The sequence below is a fragment of the Humulus lupulus genome, chromosome 4, assembly GCF_963169125.1.
Source record: "Humulus lupulus chromosome 4, drHumLupu1.1, whole genome shotgun sequence".
Taxonomy (NCBI): domain Eukaryota; kingdom Viridiplantae; phylum Streptophyta; class Magnoliopsida; order Rosales; family Cannabaceae; genus Humulus; species Humulus lupulus.
In genome coordinates this window covers 143,458,639-143,475,729 of record NC_084796.1, presented here as the reverse complement: position 1 = coordinate 143,475,729, position 17,091 = coordinate 143,458,639, and the positions used below count along the sequence as shown (strand labels likewise).

Genomic DNA, 17,091 nt, shown 5'->3' with positions numbered 1-17,091 from the left:
TTTAGCCGGACGCTTGCTTCTTCTTCCCAAAGGTTGTAGCTGGATGATGGTCTTGACTTTATCAATAAGGCCACCAAAATATGGCTTTACTCTCTGACCATTCACCTTAAACGTCTCATGATCCTTTCCTCGTAACAACACTGCCCCATAAGGAAATACTTTAACCATAGTAAATGGCCCTCACCATCCGAACTTCAATTTTCCTGGGAACAACTTAAATCTAGAATTGAACAATAACACCTACTGCCCAAATTGAAACTCCTTGTGAACAAGATTTTTATCATGCCAAGCTTTAGTACGCTCTTTATAGATCTTAGCGTTCTCATAGGCCTCATTACAAAACTCGTCCATCTCATTCATCTCCAAAGACCTATGATATCTTGTTGTTGTGGCATCCATATTCAACTCCCTCATTGCCCAGTAAGCTTTATGTTCCATCTCCACCGACAAATGACATTCTTTACAAAATACTAACCAGTAAGGTGACATGTCAATAGGAGTCTTGTATGCAGTCCTGTATGCGCATAATGCATCATCTAACTTCTTAGACCAATCTATTCTTGATCTATTGAATGTTTTCTCAAGGATACTTTTGACTTCTCTATTTGACAATTCCACTTGACCATTAGTTTGAAGATTGTATGGCAGCGCAATTCAATGATGAACACCATAATGAGCAAGCAAGGCATCCATCATCTTGTTGCAAAAATGGATAACTTCGTTACTTATTAAAGCCCTAGGCATGCCAAAACGAGTGAATATGCTTATGCAAGAATTTGAGTACCACCTTGCTATCATTTCTAGGTGTTTTTGTTGCTTCAATCCATTTAGATACATAATCCACTACTAGAAGGATGTACATATTATTGTAAGATGGTGGAAAGGGACCCATAAAATCTATACCCCATACATCAAATAATTCCACCTCAAGAATCCCAAGTTCGGGCATCTCATCTCTCCTTGAAATATTGCCAACTGGTTGACATCGATCACAAGCTTTTATAAATGTATTCACATCTTTCCACAACGTAGCCCAATAAAAACCACAATGTAATACCTTTGTAGTTGTCCTTGTTGCTCTGAAATGACCACCACAATGAAGAGTATGACAATGAGTCAAAATCGACACCATCTCATCTTCAGGCACATAGAGACGAATAATTTGATCTGCGCAATGCTTGTATGGGATGGGTTCCTCCCAATAATAATACTTTACCTCCGAATAAAACTTTCTTAGTTGTTGTCTATACATCTCTGGAGGCACTATATTGGCAGCCAAGAAATTAACATAGTCAGTAAACAACAATACCTCCTTATTCTCTTGTACTTTAAATAACTGCTCATCTGGAAAAGCATCATTAAACTACACCTCTTTCTTACTTTAACTCTCTTCTAATTCTAATCTAGACAAATGATCAGCCACCAAATTTTCAGTTCCTTTCTTATCCCTAATCTCCATGTCAATTTCGTGTACCAATAGAACCCAACGAATGAGATGAGGCCTTGCATCTTTCTTAGTCATAAGGTATTTAATGGTGGAATGATCAATGTATACTATTACCTTATTCCCAATGAGATATGGCCTAAACTTATCAAAAGTGAACACAATGGCCAATAGCTCCTTTTCTGTAGTAGCATAATTAACCTGAGCATCATTCAAAGTACGACTTGCATAATAAATTGCTCTAAACACCTTGTCAACTCGTTGCCCCAACACTGCTCCTACTGCATAGTCACTTGCATCACACATTAACTCAAATGGAAATTCCTAATTAGGTGCAATGACTATCAATGCAGAAGTCAATTTCTCTTTAAGTACCTTGAAAGCATGGGGACACTTCTCAACAAATTCAAAAGGTATAGGGGTTTCGAAATCTTAGAAAAATATTTAATGAATCTTCTATAAAACCTTGCATGGATAAGAAAACTTCTTCCTCCTTTAACTAAGACTGGAGGTGGTAAATTCTCTATTGTTGATATCTTGGCACGATCTACTTCAATTCCCTTACTTGAGATCTTATGCCCTAAAACAATTCCTTCATTTACCATAAAGTGGAACTTCTCCAAATTCAAGACTAAGTGTGATTCCTCACATCTCTTCCTCACTAGCTCCAAATTAGCCAAACAGTTATCAAAAGAAGAACCATAAACAGAAAAATCATCCATAAAGATCTCAATACCCTTTTCTACCATGTCTGAAAATATAGCCATCATACATCTTTGGAACGTTGTAGGTGCATTACAAAGTCCAAATGGCATTCTTCTAAATGAAAAAGTACTATACGGGCATGTAAACGTGGTTTTCTCTTCATCCTCCAGTGCAATGAAAATTTTATGTTATCCTGAATACCCATCAACTATGGACTGCCAACCTATCCAACATTTGATCAATGAAAGGCAATGGAAAGTGATCTTTTCTAGTGGCCTTATTCAATTTACGATAATCTATACATATCCTCCAACATGTCACAGTACGAGTCAGAATCAATTCATTATGCTCATTCTTAACCACCGTCATTCCTCCCTTCTTTGGAACTAGACAAATGATTAGCCACCAAATTTAATGGCGGAATGATCAGTGTATACTATTACCTTATTCCCAATGAGATATGGCCTAAACTTATCAAAAGCGAACACAATGGCCAAGAGCTCCTTTCTTGAAACCTCTTTTGTAACGACCCAAAAATGCTAATAGGGTTTAGTGCCTTGATTAGCATGCTGAGAGGTCATAAAATGATATATGGTGTTTAATTGATTAAATGTGTAACTATGTGGCATGCATTATATATATGATGATATGAATATATTTAAATGCATATTTATAAGTATTAAATATGCATCTGGGCCCGTTATTGTTTATAAGGGCATATTTGTAATTTTTGCCTGTTAAGGGCATAAATGTAATTATAAGTGTTAAATGGTTGAGACCACATTATTATGTGAATATATTTACATTATATGGCTTGAGACGATCCTAGTGAGCGGATTAGCAGAATAGTCACAGCAGGAAATAATACCCGACTCGGGGTGAGCTTAGGGATATTGGGAAGTTCAGTATATATGTAGGATTTATTGAATAACTGGTAGGTATTTGGTGATTAATTGGGCATGCCGGGATTAATTGGGAAATTGGTAGGATGACTTGAGGAATTAGCGAGAATCGGGAAAATGACTGTTTTACCCTTAGAAGTAATTAGGGGGCTGGGTTAGTATTAAGGGCAGTTTGGTCTTTTGGTTAGGGGATAAGGCTAATGGAACTTAGGGGAAATAACCAGAACACTCTCAAAATCTCAGCATACTCTCTCTCCCTCTCACTCACATACTCTCTCTCTCCCTCTTCTTGTGCCTTGAAGCTAAGGGAAATTTGAAGGATAGAGCCAGGGAATTTAGCTTGAGGATTGGCAAAAACTATGGCTAAGACTCTGAAGGGCAGCTCAGGAACAACAACAACATCATTAAGGTAAGGATTCTATCTGGTCTCTGTTGAGAATTCAGTTTTTAGGATGATTGTTATCTAGGTTTTGAGTGATGATTTATAGCTGATTTGGGATGCTAATTTTAGTAGGTTTTGGGGTATTTAGTTTGAATATGTTGTTGTGATATGAAGTTTGGTTTTAATTATGAGAATATGGGTTGAATTGGTTGAGAAAAACACAGAAGAAAAGCATGGATTTATGGGTTTGGAGGCCCGAGCCACGACCTTGTTCTTGAGGTGCCGCAGCCCACCTGTCTGAAGAGGTTGGAGATGCCTCTTGTTTGCCCAGGAGCCGCGGCGTGAGGGAGCATGTCACGGCCCGTGTCCTCCATCAGGGAGGGTCATGCCCTCTGTCTAAGTGGTGGGCCATAACCCTAAAGGGCATGCCATGGCCCTAAATGGAAAAGAAAGGGAAGCTAAGGTTTTTAGGCTTAGGGAGGCTTAGGGATTCAAACCTAAGTGCTAGGGAAGAATTCTACTACCCAGTTTGGTAGAGTTAGAGGTCTCGGAGGCTAGAGTATTATTCCAAAGTCATTTAATGGGATTAGAATTTGATAGTTATCCATTATTTCTTGTGACTAGGTTTACCGTTAAGACTCAGGACTGAGGATCGTGCTCGGGACCGCTCTTTATCCATCACTTGAGACTCGAGGTAAGAAAAATGTACCCATGTGGTTTGATTGGGAGTGAGATTCCCTATAATTGAACGTGTGTGTTCTGTAGTTTTTTTAATTGTTATATGTAATATGAAAGTATGGCAAAAGGGTGTCGGGGCTGTTGATGAGCGTACTGAACGCAGCTCGGCCTAAGCGAGCTAGGATCAACTAAATAACCAAAGGGCTCGGCCTAAGGGCGCCGACACCTAAATATTTGTATTACAGATTGAGTTATATGCTTGAAAGTGTATGTTTATCATTGCCTAGTTTAATACTTGTATTATGCTGCTATTGAGCTGATTAATCTGAGGTTTGCTATGTATGCTATGTTATTACTTATGTTTATTGAATTTAGTTTTTTTGTTGGGCCTTGGCTCACGGGTGCTGTGGATGCTCAAAATTCAACACCGGTAAAGAACCCACATCTCATGCCAAAGGTCCCTCGAAGGTCCAAAGAAACCATGTTTGAAGTCCATTTGAACCCTCAAATTAGTACTCAAAATGACCCTGCTCAAATTGACCACTCCACCTTGGACACTAGTAGAGAGCCCAAGCGTCCCGCGCGCCGCGCGCATAGCGCCCCGCGCGCCTCGCGCGCACAGCGCCCTGCGCGCCTCGCGCGCACAGCGCCCTGCGCGCCTCGCCCGCAAAGCGCCTCACGCGCCTCGCACGCACAGCACCCAGCGCACCTCGCGTGCATAGCGCCCCGCGCTCCTCGAGCGCCCAGCACCCCGCGACACTACTAGGAGACAAGCATCTCGCGACCCCCAAGATGCCACACGCAACAGTCACACCGTGGTCCCCGTGGTGGCCTCCTCCCACACACCAGCCTCGTCCTTAGGGGTGCCCACGTGGTGACCATGGAGCACGAAGGGTTAGAATACAGATGGCATGGTGTCCACGCTAGGCTGGTAGTGGCAGTACAAGAATGGTACATGGCCAGGACTCCCTCAGCACGCTTATGAGGTCAGTACCCGACAAGTAGTGGGGGCATAATATGGTACCAAGACAAGAGCACTTTTGCAGGCCCCTGACATGTACTAGAGAAGACCACCACTCTTCCAACACCACTACCATCCATACTGCTATCCTGACAGTGTACTCATGTACTATTTTGTCCTGAGGGACCACTATGTACAAAGGAGCCATTAGAGCTCCAATATAAATAGATGATCACCCCTCTAGAAAAGGGGTTGGAAAATTCATTGTATGCAGAGGCTATTAAGCAAGATACATTTTTCACTCCATTGTTCATCTATGTTTATCCTTCCATAAGTTCATTCTAAGTTTTTATCTAAACATCGCCACATTCACCTTTGAGTTTTCGGACCTAATTTCGTTGACGAGATTTCACTGTCAATAGTTTGGCGCCGTCTGTGGGAAGAACAAGCATCAGGCCAACGTTCTTTCATCACTACCAACAAAGAAAAATGCTAAGACGTTCAAAATGCCTACGGCAAATGCAAGATGATGAAGTTTGCGAGGATGGAGTAGAGTGGAGGGCAACCAAGAAAGACCCCCCTCCACCTAAGCATGGAGGTAGACTGGAGGAACCTCTTCCCCCGGGGGAGGAGAGGGAAGCATCGTCCCCAGCCTATCCAGCCTGGCGGAGGTCATTCAGAGCCATTAGTGTATCCACTTAACCGTCCCCCGTTGACACCACGCTCAGGGCACCATGACCCCGGTCCCTCGACGCACTGGCCAGGCAAGGGTCCCAGGGTACGCTCGGTAAGTTCCAGCTTAAGGACTCACTTCTACAAGGATGAGATTCACGAGTTGCATAAAAAGACTAGATCAATCTTCAAACCTATCTCTTTGTGGAACAAGATCAATCTCTGAGTGATTTTCTCTAGTGTTCCTACGGTGTTCCTTGGCTCCCTTATTCTTTTTAAAGCCTTAATGGCTCGAATATCCTGATAGGTTAAAGCTCCGTTCATACTTAACTGTAAACATAAATACTAAAAATCATTAGCTATACATATAAGCAAAATAACCATAACTTAAATACTTACTTGGCGGTCAGATTCAGAGCTTTTGAGTGTGTGTATCGAGGAGAACTTCATGCGAAGGAACCGTTTGCTCTGATACCAACTATAATGACCCAACAACTCTAGACTTTTGGACCATTAACGAAAACTAAACATACTAATCATTAATAAAACTTACATTGTGAAAATACCATAACTTTATTAGGAAACTTGTAAAAATAAGAGTTACTTACATAAATTGTCAAGTAGGATATGGGATCCCATTGTCTTTAAAAAAAAACATAATTTAAAATAAAAAGGAGTTACATAACAAGTGCGGAAACTACATGTAAAACCATAAAAACAAGACTACATCCTCGAAAATCGAACTCTCGACTCCTTGAATCCATTCATCACCGATACACAATCCCCAAGCATCCATGAACCTTACCGCCACTATAGTTATTTTCCTGCACATATAAACAAAAAGGAATGAGCCTAATGCCCAACAAGGAAAATCTACCACATAGTTCATATACATAAATTTCATAAGAAACATAAAAACATAACATAACACTTATTTCATACACATACTAGAATGGCCATTATTACTTGGGGTCCCATAGACTAAACAAGTCATATGCCCATGAGATTAGTGGGGTCCTACTAGCTAAGCAGGTCATATGCCCATAATCTATTTGGGGTCTTGTTAGTCATATGGGTCATATGCCCAAGCTTACAAACATGCATATCATAACACTTATCATAACATAAGAAACATAAGATAACATATAAAACATATAACATGTGAATTTCTATCCTATTTTCCTTACCAAAGTTACCGGGATAAGAGGACAGCATTGGGACTTTGGAACACTCCTAATAACCATTAAAAAGAGTGAGAATAGAGAAGAAGAGAAATGAAAGGAATGGAAGGACTAAACCATTGAGAAAAATACTTACCAAAACCTTTTTGCTCAAGAACTTAGATTTCCTAACCAAAATAAAGATTAAGGTTAGAGGCTGAGTAGAAGACTATGAGAACTTAAAATAAGATAATACCAATGAACTAAGGTGTAGAAATACCTTGAAGACTTGTAGACCAATCTAAACCTTGAACCGAAATACTATGAAACCTTACTTCCCCAAGTGTTTGATAAGCTTATGATGATCAAGCTTATGATTTTCCCCACCAAAGTGTTTACACTCTCACACTCACCTAGCAACTTGCAGCCTCTGAACTTAGAGCAAAAGATGAATAATGGATGGGTACTAGCTCCTATTTATAGAGTTTAGGAATGAAAGGATCTTAATTTAACTTGAATAAAAATAATGGCTTTTTAGGTGAAAATAATTTGAATAATCGTTCAGCAGAGGCTGAAGACTCGTTCAAAAAGTTGCTGGACTTATCAAGAGGTTGAATGGCTGAATGGAAAACAAATTCAAAAACTTTCAAAATAAGCTGAAGGAGGCGATATATCGCCCCCTATAGGCGATATATCGCCTGGACCATTATGCCCGAGGCAAACGTGCATCGTTTCGTGTTTTCCGTATCTACGTGCTGCGATATATCGGCATTCGCTGATTATTTAAACACGAAATTACACATTTTTAGCTTAATTCAAATTGAGTAAACATCCTTGACTAAGCCCTCAAACGTATTCAAAGCTGCTGACTGACCTTATAGCATTCAAACTTTACCCCTTATTAAATTTAATCCTCAAAATACTTAATCCTTAATCACCCATACATAACATGTGCTTAAAATCCTATTGGTTCTTATCTAAACCTTATAGTATAATAAATATTATCATAAATATCAGTCATATTAATCAAACCTTAGGTTAACATTAATATTCTTAAACTATAGGTTAAACTTAGAAAATCTACAAGTACTACTATGAGTGTCCAAATAATTCCTGGTCTGAACCACAAATCCACAGTCACAAAGATAATGCTATAAATATTATAATACTACTATCTAACTAGCTAAGTAAAGTTCTTGGACTCTACAACTTTAGAATCACATTTATGGTCAAACGACATGACTAGCAGGTCTTGTACTATTTTAAACACACAGTGTAACAGTCTTGGTTATCCGGGATGTTACATCTTTTCTCTCAACGGTCCATACGATTGTATCCAATTCAAATAACTCATTGCCTTCTCACAATCCTCTTCATCTACGTCAACAATTGTAAGACTTAGCTCAAGTGGATCTTCTACTAGCTTCTGACTTTCTACCGCTCCATCTATCACATCCACCGAATAGCAACTATCACTCCCCCTAGGATAGGTCATTACCTTCAATACATTGAATACAACTTCATCACCTTGCATTCTCAACTGTAATTATCCTTTTTTCACATCTATTAGTGCTTGCCTAGTTGATAAAAACGGACTCCCCAAAATAATTGGGACATTCTCATCCTCTTCCATATCAAGAATAATAAAATTCGTTGGAAAAGTAAACTTATCTACTTTTACCAGTACATCTTCTATAATACCTCTTGGGTGTTTAACAAATCTATTTGACAGCTGTAATGTGACGGTCGTGGACCTCGCTTCTCCCAATCCAAGTCTACGAAATATTGACAATGACATCAAATTTAAACTTGCACCGAGATTTTACAATGCATGCTTGCATTCAAACTCCCCTATGGTGCATGGTATAGTAAAACTACTAGGATCTCTTAACTTTTGTGTGAGCTTTCTTTGCAAACTATAACTATACTCTTCAATCAATGCTACAGTTTCATAATATCCCATTTTCCTCTTGTTAGATAGGATCTCCTTCATAAAATTTACAAATTTAGGCATCTCTTCCAGTGCTTCAGCAAAAGGTATGTTAATGTGTAGTTTCTTGAACACCTCTAGAAACTTCACAAACTGTTTTATATAAATTTTTCTTACGGAGTCTTTGTGGATATAGAATCTTTATATGATGCTCAATGCTCATTGGTGTTAGCACTTCTTTCTCTGCTAAGCCTTTAGTAACATTCTCTTCACTAGAATTATTCTCTGCTATGCCTTGCTCCTTTTTCTCCTGACTTATCTCCTCTGACTGAGTTCTCTTGGGCTCCTCATACTAGGTTCCACTTCTCAAGGTGATGGATTGGAACTGTTCTTTAGGATTTACCTCAGTAGTGCTAGGAAAATTTCCTTGAGCTCTTCGTCATCAGATTGGCCAACTACCCTATTTGCGTCTCCAAACTCCTTATAGATGCCCTTGTCTCATTCATGAGTTGGTTTAATGGATCAGGTTGTGGTTCATGTTGTTCCATGGGCATTGGCTGTTGTGGAGGTCTATTTTTTTGTTGATAAAAGCCCAGTGGAGGTTGTTGATAAGATTGTTGAGTGGGTTGATTATTTGACTAAGAAAAATTTGGGTGTTCTTCCAACCTTGGTTGTATGACATGGAAAAAGGGTGATAGTTTTCTTTTATAATTTTCTATAGCTTGCACTTCTTCCATGGGCATGTTATTCATATCTAGGACAGGGCACTGATTCAGTGGTTGACCGCTACCATCTGCCTCGCATAAATTTTGTACTTTCATTGCTTGGGATGAAAGACTGGTCTATTGTAATTGTTATTTTAAGGCTGCCACTTGCGTTGTAAGCATGGAAATATCATCCAGTTTAATCATACCAACCACCTTCTTTGGCTGTCCCCTTTCAGTTGGATACTGGTAATTATTCATTGTCATCTCCTCTAGCAATTCATACGCTTCATTAGAACTTTTGCTCATGAACGCACCTCTTACTACAGCATCTATTATGGTACGAGTAGTACCATTCAACCCATTATAAATATTATGGACTAGCCACTACAAGAAAAAACAGTATTCATAACACTTAAAAAAAAGGTGGGCTCAAGCTAAGATTTTGCTCGTGAGCGTACTGCTAACCGGAAGTATTCATAACACTTCTCAAAACGCTAGCATAGCCCCTGTTATTAAAAGTCCCGTCTTTTCTATAAATTTTTTTTAATGTTATGTTCGATGTTAACTTAAAGTATTCAATAACACATTTTTAGTTGCTATCATATTAAAATAATAACGTTTAGTTAGAGTAATTGGTTATAAATTTGTAGTATAATCTTAAACTTTTTGCATAACACTTTTCAACCGTTATAATTGATTATTTTGATAGCGTTTTTTGTTTGTTATATTATATAAATCATAACGTTTTGTTACACTTATAATATGTATCCAAGACAACCATAAATACCATATTAAAGGGCCAGTAATAAAATTTTGTTATTTTAGTCTAGATAATAGATTTTTAATTTTTTTGTGTAAGGATAATTATAAGTTTTCTTTTAAATTAAAAGGTTTTTATTATCGTATTTGGATAAAAAAAATATCAAAATTAATCACAAAATGTAATATTAAATAGATTTATAAACCATAAGTATTACATTAAACAAGAACTACTACATGAGATCTTAGGTCTAACTTAAGTTTGAAAGCATACATAATAAAGTTCTATATTCTTGAACATCTTTTACTTCAAAAATGAAAAACAAAGCCATAGAAAGATACACAAAAAGTAAACCATGAAACTTGCTCCATCCTCATCATCCATTGTGTACTTGTCTTTGTTGTGGGTCGATTTGCTTAGCTACATAAAAATTTAAATAATTAATGCTTAAACGTAAAGTTAATAGTAAACTAAAAGAGTACATAAAAAAAAGTAACATAAGGGTAGGTATGTTAAGACATTGAAAAACATGCATGATATTTCACAACCAACTATACAAAAGTTCCTATAATCAGAGATAAAGAAAACTAACAAAATTGAAGTATTATCTTCCTTTAGAATTTACAAGCTATGAAAAAAAAATAAGCAGTCTCAAAAATCAACTTTTCCACAGTTTCTTATTTAGATAACTATTGATAAACATGACTTGTCACTACACCAAATAACCCTTTCCACGACATTTAAGTATCACTCTTTTAAAAAAGTGTTATACTAAACCCATAAAATTTGGAAGGACATAAAAAAAATGGCGCACAATTTTGGAGCAAATACATTAATTGGCGGCAAATGAAATAATTGTGCTAAATATTGTATTATTTCACTTGTTATTCTCATTTTCTAAATCTACATATCTCATTCTCTCTCTTAACTCTCTGTCTCCCTCACATCTATCTAAACCTAGCAGAAATCTCCCTACCCAAACCCCAAATTTTCCCAAACCTTTGAGACCTCTCTAAAAAAATTTCCAAACTTTCCGAGAGGAAATTCTCCAAATTTCCCAGAAATTTCACCACAACCTCAAACTCCCAGATCTCCCTACCTCTCATCGAAATCCCAAAATTCTAGTCTCTTTATTTATCTCGCCAAATCCCCAAACCCTCTCCTCCTCTCCCTCAATGTTACCTATTTCTCACCGCTTCTCTCTTTCTCTCACCGCCTCTTTCTCTTTCACACGGAATCCCCAGGTATGTGTAATCTTTTTCTTATTTTTTTTTCTTGGTTACCTTTCTCTTTCTCTCACTCAGGGTATCTCCGGTTTTTGTCCCTCTCTTAGTTACTATAAGATTTTTTTTAATATCCATTTTTGTATTTATGGGGTATTTTTATGCTCCAGTCTCTCTGCTGTGCTCTTAATTTATTGTGTTTTTTTTTAGGTCTCACTTCATTACAATTATGGTTGGAAAAAGTTGATTTAGGGCTTGATTTAAAATTTCCAAAAAGGAGAAAGATCTCTAGAAACTGAATAAGAAGGTATATTCTTTAAGATATTATGTTTGTTATTTAAAATATTATGCTTGATCTATATACATGTATGTGTTATATATATGTGTGTAAATTTCCTTATTAATTTTATGTGCATTGTATACGCTTATGTTTAATTGTTTTTAATGTGATTTATTATAATGTGTGTACACATGTGAAATAAAGAATAAAAACAGGAGCATCTCTCTTGTTCAATTTGGGTCTTCCTTGCACGATTGGGTGTTGGTCAATTAGGGATATTTGAGGTGTTGAATGCAGCCGTGAGTTGTGAGTTTTTAGACTGGAGTGACTATATTTGTACTTTAGGTCCTGGTTATATAGATTATCACTATTTTTATAGATTCGCACATATAACCATTTCTTTGCTCTTTTCTTCTTTCAATTGCGGTACACGTCTTCTCTTCTCCACTCTGTTTAAGTGTGTAGTGGTATATTTGTAGAAGCTCTATTTCCATTTGTGAGTTAAACGACATCTTGGAATGTTTACTTTGCTTGATTTTTTAACTATGTCAATATATACATAAAGGGTCTCCAATTCAGCAACTACTTTAGCACACTTTTGAATGATTATGTTGGCCTATACTTATTTAGCACACTTATCATCATATATGTGAACTTATCACAATTATTTATATAGATATATATTTAGTTTGTTATTCATGCACGCCAAAATTGCTTGTCGTGGATTAGAGTATAGACCATGCCATTATATGCTTCTTTATATAACAAAAGCAACATTTGTTTTCTCTAGATAATAAATAATTAAGTATTTCTCTACTTACTTTTTGTCGATGTTTAGATATCCTGTCCTGTTTAGATATCAATTTGGATTGGAAAAGATAATGATTTTTTTTTTATCTCAAGTTGCTGATTTTGCATTGTATTGTTATTATGTTTCTATGTATTTTAATCATGCATATACGAATATTGTTTAGCAAGGCACACTTCCAACTATTCATTTTCATATCTTTGACTTCATTGTCTTTGAAATCCTTATAACTAATATAAAATTAAGAGGAATATAGATGATACTTGGCAGTATACAATCTAAAAACAACTTAACTGACACTTCTTTGTAATACATTTGTTTAAGCTTGGTTGTCATCACTTTTATAATTCTGCATCCATTTGCATTGTTTATGAGTTGCACTATATTTTATTGAGTTCCGTATTAATTTGCTTTTTTTTATTGGTTGCAGGTTCGACCCAAGGAATTCTGTGTTGGAGTGGTCCATTCTACTTATTGACAACTCGAACCGAAGGTCTGAAATTGTTACTGCTATTTTCCTTTTGAAACTTAATAATTTATTTGATTTCAATTTAAGTGATAGTTATCTTGTATGATGAATTGTTTGCAGTGGGTCAATGGAGTTTGTTGTTTCCCCAACAGACTCATCTGTATTTTTCCCGATTTCTGTGAAATTCTCTGCTACTAATACATTCAGTGACTTGAAAGTTTGTCCTTGTTTGACTTCAGTTGATTAGTGAATAATATTGTAAAGTTTGGAAAAAATGCATATTGATACCACTAGTAATTTTGCTGACTTTGAACTTCTCTTTTGCAGGTTGTGAATGTCTTGCCCCAGAAAGGTGGAGCTCCACCGAAGTTCGATCAAAGAACGTAGTGATGTAGGCAAAACTCGTATATATAGAGTGTATTTGTGTTAATTGATGTTTGAGTCAATTTATCTGTAAGTTTTGTTTTGTTTGACTGCTTAAACTGGTTTTATTATATAAAACTAAGCTTTGCTTAACCTATGCATAATAACTGTTTGATGGAATGCTTCAGTGAGACATATGAGTAAATTAGTTATTATTATAGCTTTTTTTATGGGATGTGTATAGATTATTAAGATGATGTATGATCCCTTCTGCCCACTCTAATCATGTACCTCTGCCTCTATGCATTACCGTTAGTAGCCATTTATGTAGCAATAGAGGCGTAAGATATATAAATTATATACGTGTATGCCCTGCCCTGCCCTACCTGTATAATACATAATCAAGATGAAGAATATGCATTCTTGTTATTTCTTTCATCTTCACAAGTTAGGAAAAATGCAGATCCTAATGATTATTAAATAATTATGTATTTATTCTTTATTGCTCTTTGTTACTTGTATACCTAATTATATCTTCTTACTAATTAATTAAAATTAAACTATCTTTTCTAATTAGTTTCTTAAAAAATTATTGATGCCTTCTTTTGTTGTATATAAGATCTCCCGTTTTAGTTTCTTAAAAAGTGGTGCTTATTTTCCTTTGGTGTATTGTACTTTTCATCTCCCTATTCCTTAATGTTGTGAGTAATTGCTATTAATTCAAGTCTTCTAGACAGGTTGCAGGTTGCTGCTTCACTAACAAGGAAGTCGATGCTCATATACCCAATTACCCCAACTTGCCATCACAGTTAATTTGTCAGCTTCACAATGTGACTATGCATGTGAGTGTAATTGCTTTACCTTAGTTCTGTAAGTTGTTTATGCACTTCTTGTTCCTTGCATAATGTTTTGGTTCTATGGTGAATAGGCAAATGTGGTGTAGTGGTTGCCTTATCATCATTGAGTGGTTATTACCTTTATCTTTATTTTTTCCTTAGTATAATTCATGTCTTACATGTGTATATATATAGATAAGTATTAAAACAGATTGTCATGAAATGATCAGTAAGTCTTGTAAAGCTGTAAAATTCTATTTGTGTTTTTAAATATAAAAAGTTCTCAGTTTATTTATCATTGTTTTATGATCAATTGATGTGGTTTCAGGACTGGATTAAATTACTAAAAGAAATGGTGTTGCAATTTTAAAGTGTGGCCAACCTTAAAGGTTCTACCATTATAGGTGAGATTCTATTTCACATTCTTATAAGGATATTGATTAGTATTATTATTTACTTTTAAGTTTTTTATTCTTTAGTTTCAGATACTCTTTAATTATCAACATTTGTTTATTATCAATGCTCTCCAACTAGATGAGATTAGATCACTATAGGATGCTCAAAGCATTCATAAAAATTAATCTGGTATTATTGTCATTTTAATTGTTGATGAATAATACTGATTAATGCCATGTATAGTATGTTTCAATATAATTGAAGGTTTGGGTTGATCATTATGAGCAGTTATGTCTTGGTTCGTGTTTTCAATATAAGTGGCCTAGATTAACGTTTTATGAAGTAAATTATGAGCCAAAAGCTTATTGGTTAAAACATAATATAAATTATATCTTATGTTTAAGCCTGTATCTTCAATATATTTGTCAACCTTCCGCATTTTCATCCTTTAGCATTTTTCATTCTCAGTAATAGTCGATCATTTCAGATCAAGTAATAAAACTATCATATAAATATATATTAACATAAATGTGTGTGCATATATATATATATGTATATACATAAACCACCAAAAATGAAAAAGCCCAATAGCCAACCATTATTAAAAAGAATTACATAATTTATTTCTCTAACTTTGTACACTTGTTACATATTTAGTGATAATAGAATTCTAAATGAGTGGAATGTATTTAGTATTATAATTTTTAAGATAAAAAGACTAATTATTGTAATTCTATTCATGAAACTGATAAAAAATATTTATATTATCTTGTTTTTCTTCAAGTTTAATTTGGTTTCTGTATGTTTGTAAGGAAAAAGTGTTTCTTCATAGCCTTGTGGACTAAGTTGAGGAGAAGAAGGAACCACCAAGAACCAGCCACAGTAAGAGGTACAAATTCATAGATTTCCTTAGAAGTTTAGGGTTCCGATTTTTCGTTTTCATTTCTTAGGATGGCTATTAATTTGTGGGGCGTTTTATATAGTTTTAATCTGTGTTTAGGGACTATAAACTTTCATTAAGGGGTTGTGAATGGTTTAATATGATAAGGCTTGAATCTGTCTTTTGCGTTCATTAGCCTTTGTATCTCCACTTTCTTATTGTATCTTTTGTCCTCTGTTCTCTGTGTAGCTAGTTGCATATATAACTGTGTTGTTGAATTAATTATATTTAATAAATCAGATATATTTTTATTTGTAGCTATGATATATGAATGAACTTTATTAGGTTACCATAATAATTATGATCATGCAATAGTTTTTGTTTTAGTGTGTTTTTGTCCTCTGTTTTTGCTAGTCTACTTAGTTTTGTTACCTTGCACTCTTTTATGTGTGCATTACAAGTTGAGCACTATGTGTATATGTTTTTGTGTTTGCATGTGTGCATTAATATTTTAATGTGGTACCAACTAAGTGAAAATTTTGCATGTATCACAATAACTCAACATGTTTCACATTGCATGTCTCTCTAGTATATTATCTTTTCTTATTTTTTTTATTATAATTATTTTCTGTATATCAAGCTTGTCTTTTATATTAGTTCCATGGCGCTTCATGTATTTGAAGGAATAGACATTATTGCAGTGACTCCCACCTATGTCCATGCACGTTGTTAGTCTACTCCTTGAAGCTGTTATTCTCAAAGAAAAATCATTGTAAGGCCTTGGACGATATGAAGGTATTTCCTTTACCTAACTGTAATTTCATTCTTAGTTCATAGCTTTGGAATTCTGTTTCACATTATTGCTGCTGCTGTCTAGTACTAGTCAAAGTAGTTTTTCTTTTCCTTATATTTTTATTGTATTTAGTAAAATGATATAAAAGATGATTGGATTATTACTTGTTCATGCTCAAAATATGAGAATGGAAAGAAAAGTCAACAAGCACAAATACTATTAACAAATAGAAAAAAATGATTCTTAAATACCAAAATGTTACTGAGATAATGTTCTCATAGCTTGAAATATTATGTACTACATAATGATCTAAACTATAAGTTATTAAGTCAAGTCTTTGTTTCTGCATTTTTTTTATTGTTTGTAACAATGTCCCAATTAAAGATATACATTCATACATAAAATATGGTTTCTATATCTGACTTACTTTTTGTGAATGCCAAAAATTGACCATAGCCATAGTCAACTCTCAAAAGAAAAATTGAGGGTTACCCTCATTAGCCTCGGGCAAACCAAGCAACCTGAAGTCTTGCCCCACACGAGACCCATGTCTCATAGGAGGCCTTAGCGAAGGTTCCCAGAAAGACCCAAGTGCCTCGCTATGCGAGGCTGCCCACAATGCGCGCACGTCTGCCAAGGACCCAAGTGCCTCGCTATGCAAGGCTGCCCACCATGTGCGCGCGTCTGACAAGGACCGAAGTGCCTCGCTATGCGAGGCTGCCAACCATGCGCGCGTGTCTTC

General features: G+C 35.8%; 1 long non-coding RNA gene across 3 annotated transcripts; it reads left to right on the top strand.

The window, feature by feature from the left end:
- The first annotated feature begins 11,083 nt into the window (after positions 1-11,083).
- On the top strand, positions 11,084-15,697 carry LOC133829205 (uncharacterized). Of its 3 annotated transcripts, none has more exons than XR_009891617.1 (6): positions 11,084-11,831; positions 13,043-13,105; positions 13,409-13,472; positions 14,178-14,286; positions 14,609-14,684; positions 15,489-15,697. It is a non-coding gene; the product is annotated as an uncharacterized LOC133829205 (long non-coding RNA). The 3 variants fall into 3 exon arrangements; XR_009891616.1 differs by having other exon boundaries at positions 11,085-11,831; positions 13,409-13,485; XR_009891615.1 differs by having other exon boundaries at positions 11,086-11,831; positions 14,182-14,286.
- The last annotated feature ends 1,394 nt before the right edge of the window (positions 15,698-17,091 follow it).